At 37.6% G+C, this 4,463-nt stretch overlaps 1 pseudogene; it reads left to right on the top strand.

Annotated features, from left to right (window-relative positions):
- Positions 1 to 1,969: 1,969 nt before the first annotated feature.
- On the top strand, positions 1,970 to 2,928 carry LOC102948643 (annotated as a pseudogene).
- Positions 2,929 to 4,463: the final 1,535 nt, after the last annotated feature.

The raw sequence follows: 4,463 nt of genomic DNA, 5'->3' as shown, positions 1-4,463 counted from the left end.
ATTTTTCAGAATAAATTGTTCTGATTATAGAAAAACCACCGGATTTCCTATGCTTCCTGTGCTTCAATTTAATCATTGCATAATTAGATACTTGCAAAAGGAGCACACCTATAAGTTTCTCTGAAATCCATCCTATCAATACAAGCAGTTTAAAAAAGATGCTGTAATTTATACTCTCAAAGGACTCTCTTCAGACATCATGCAGGTCACCTCTGCCAGTGATTAGAGTCAAATAAGTCACCACATCCTGATATTCAAATAGCCACAGGATAAATTGGCATCGAAGTGCTAAATATGGTAAGTGTAAAGTTGTGAATAAAACATGTTTTTATTAGAAAAACAATGGTGTGGTGTTTGTGAAATAAATAAAAATGCATATGAGAATATACGTTAAGGAGCAATCTAAGCTGATTAGAAGAAAATGATCATTTTGGCAAATAAAGTTGCTTGGGGGAAAATCTCTTTATTTAATATAAGATATCAACTACACTTTTAACATTTGAGCCATGGCAGTTAATTAAAGAGGGGCAGTAGAATGATTAAAGGTATTCTAGCCATCATTATATTATTTTTATGTATATAAATACACACATGCATTTATTTAAACATCAAGTAATTAGACAAAGCAAAATGTATTAATGTGTTTTAATTCACAAATTATGACTAAAAGGATGTTTAGTTAAAACAATATAAATGTCGCATATACTATCTATAAAATATAGATAATATATGCTAAACATATATATAAAATATGGAACTATATATGTTAGTTTAACAATATGTTTAACATATCTGGAACATATCTAAGAAGTGCATTGTTCTGTACCAATCTGTTCCAATCTGTTTGGGTTCATGTTTCCAGGTAATTTCATAAGTTTCTTTTGTTGTTGTTGAACTATATACTTAATTTGAACGAGTCAGGGTCCTATTCATTCATATTGGGAAAAGGAAAGGGGTTTCTTATACAGAACATGCACTCCAGTGATGGACTGACTGCAAGTATTAGTTTTGTAATATAGTTTCTCACATGTGATTTGTTACTATAAATTTGTAAACAGTAAATATCATTCTTCTTTCAACATAAATGTAATAATTATTTTGGCTCCCTGATAAACAGGAGGGGGCTTTATTGAATTTTTACCATTGGTGGGCAGCGAGGGATGGATGTACTTGTTCAACAAGGGAGGGAAAACCTTGCATTAAAAAACAAACAAACAAAAAACAAAAAACTAGGTCACATTAGTGGGCCTGAATGAAAGTTCTACACGCATGGGAGCCAAAAGATGTCATAAAATGTAAGCATGTGGGATGGGAGTGGTTCAAAAGAAAACTTGGGGAAAGCTGAAGTGTTCTATTTGTGTGAAGACGTTTATAGGAACTTTAAACTGATGAGGACAAAAGACTGTGTGTAAACACTCTGGGAATCTCCTACTATTTACTTGGTCACTGTTTGCCCAATATTAATTTCAAGACAACTTAGGAACTAAAAAAGAAGACATAGTATGTTGGAATCATAATTAATAATCATATTTAATTTATGTGATGGATAATATTTTGTATCCTCTTGGCTGGGCCACGGTGCTCAGGTCTGTGGTCAAACAGTATTTTGGATTTTTCTGTGAGGTCTTTCGGATGAGATTAATATTTAAATGCGTGGGGGCCGTGGAGGTTGCTCGGCGGAATCACCCATGGCTGGAGATCAGCCCCGAGTCCGGGGTCCCAGTTTCTGGAGGTCACTGGAGTTTGTGGTGACTGTTGCTTGCCTCCCCCACCACCCCAGCTGCCATCTCCTCCCGTTGGGCTGCAGCCTTCTCCTTTTTCTCCTTCTCCTGAGCGGGGATGCTCTCCTTCATGCTGTGGGCACTTCGTGTGCTGAGCTCCTGGTGTCTTTTCCCCTCCCGGAGTTGTTCCTGCCACCACCGACTCCTCATTCATGCTCCTGCACCTTTGCACCGTAGGCGACACAGGCACCAATATGTCCAACCGAGTGGTGGTCAGGGAAGCTTGTCATGCCAGGAACTAGTACACAGCCTCAGGACCGCAGTTGACTGCAACAGCGAGGTTAGCTTTCACAAGCACAGTCTACGGAAAGAGCCGCGAGAGCCATTATTGCACCCCATGCAGGATATGCAGTACTGTGGGTCTTGTGCTGCCCATGCTTACAAACAAGTGGATCCATCTACTACCTGGAGAATTTTCACCCCGATGCCTTCTCATCCTGTGCCTCTCTTGTGATGTGTACTTTCCAGTGTGGATATACAGAGAACACCTCTGTATGACCTTCATATTGACCAAAAGATTTTTGAGAACTATGGAAGATAGGAATGTTTGAACACATGTCTCTAGACACATGAAAATGAACACAGTGTTGAAATGCATTTGCCTTATACGGGTAAAGCCATGGAAAGCCAGGAGGATGAGTTTACTATTATTCCTTTACTAGTTGGAGCTTTGAGTGAATCAAAAGAACAGGAATTTGGAAAACTCTTCAGCAAATACCCAGCAGATCCTAGTAATCTCTTTGTGGTTTCTTCTGATTTCTTCCACTGGAGCCAAAGATTCTGTTACAGTTACTATGATGAATCCCAAGAGAAGATTTATAGATCCATTGAATATCTAGATAAAATGGGCACGAGTATTATAGACCAGTTAGACACTATATTAGCAATTACTTGAAGAAATAGCATAATACTATATGTGGAAGATATCACTGGAGTGTTATTAAATGCTATCACAGAGCTCCAGAAAAATGGAATGAATATGAGCTGTTTCTTTTTGAATTATGTCCAGTCAAGCCAGTGTAGAATCTGCCAAGACAGTTCAGTGAATTTTGCAGTGGCAACACTCGTGGTCCACTCAAGCTCTGAATCCCCAGAGATGCCACCTGAGCATACTCATTCTCTGTCTGGAGTCCCAGCCAAGCCCTAACCAAGATACTGGTTCTGGTTTTGGGGGGATTCTAGAATCTCAAACTAATAGAACTTTCTTCTTTTCTAGTAGCTGTAGTCCTTCCTTAATTTCAACTCATTAAAAAATGCTTTATAGTTTAGGGCAGTGGAAGGAAGGCTGGCATAAAAATATTTTGATCAAAAAAGATGATGGGGCACCTGGGTGGCTCAGATGGTTAAGTGTCCTACTCTTTATTTAAGCGCAGTTCACGATCTCAAGGTTTGAGAGATCAGGACCCACATGGGGCTCCATGCTGACAGTGTAGAGCCTGCTTGAGATTCTCTCTCTCCCTCTCCATCTGTCTCTCCCCCCCAATAAATAAATAAACTTAAAAACAAACAAACAAAAATGACAATGTAAAGGCCCAATTGTGATAGTTTTTTGAAAGTGACTTGTAAATCATTTACCCTATTATTAAATTAATTTATTTATTTTTGAGAGAGAGAGAATACAAGTGGGAGAGGGACAGAAAGAGAGGAAGAGACAGAGAATCCCTAGCAGGCTCTGAGCTGTTAACATGGAGCCCAACGCAGGGCTGGAACTCACCAACCGTGAGATTATGACCTGAGCTGAAATTAAAGAGTTGGATGCTTAACTGACTAAGCCATCCAGGTGCCCCCATTACCATATCCTAAATCTGCACTCTTTGCACACTGGTGCACATAATTCCGCGCTCAGAATAGTTTTGCAAATTGTACACAAACAAAAAAAAAAAAGTGGAAGCTTTTTAATAAAGAAATTGCATTTGTAAATGATCTGTATTAGAATGTAATAAATCCCCAGTTATCTTCAATTACTACTGTGTTGTACAATAGACACCTTCTATTTGAGTTGCTAATATAAAGGGCTACACAACTCAAAAAGAAAAATTCATTTCAGGGACTTTGAGTAAAGCAGAGTGTCCTCAGTGATCAGGGAAGCCCTCATCCAATAGGCTGAAGTCCTGAAAAAAACAAAAGATTTGCCTCCCCTGAGCAAGGGGGAATTCTGCTGACAGATGGCCTTCAGAATTTAACTGCAACATAGGCTCATCCCTGAATCTCTAGCCTTATAGTCTTTAGATGTAAATTGCACATTTTTGTCTTGCCAGCCCCCATAATCATGTGAGACAGTTGCTTAAAATAAATCTTCATTTATATCTATATCCTGTTCTATTTCTCTGACAAATAGAGAAGAATGTTAACAAATAAAATGTATTTTTATAAGTTAAGTTCATAAGACCATTCATTTTTTTATATATCACTATTCTCCTAAATAATTGTTGATGGATCTATACTAGGAATATTGGTAAAAAGGTAATTTTTATAGATTTTATTGAAAAACTCCAAGCTGTTTTCACATGCATTGATATATCACTTTTAAAACTTCCAAGTATTTAAAATATATAATATATTCCTCATATATTACAATATGGGAAGATAAAGAAGTTAAGCAATAAAAGATTAGGCATCCTGGGACAAGGTTATAGACCTAAATTTTGATATTTAGAATTTGCTTTCACATTTCTGACTTCC

The sequence above is a fragment of the Panthera tigris genome, chromosome B1 (genome assembly GCF_018350195.1).
Source record: "Panthera tigris isolate Pti1 chromosome B1, P.tigris_Pti1_mat1.1, whole genome shotgun sequence".
In the NCBI taxonomy this organism is placed as follows: domain Eukaryota; kingdom Metazoa; phylum Chordata; class Mammalia; order Carnivora; family Felidae; genus Panthera; species Panthera tigris.
The sequence above is the reverse complement of the archived record's forward strand: the minus strand, read 5'-3'. Positions and strand labels throughout refer to the sequence as shown.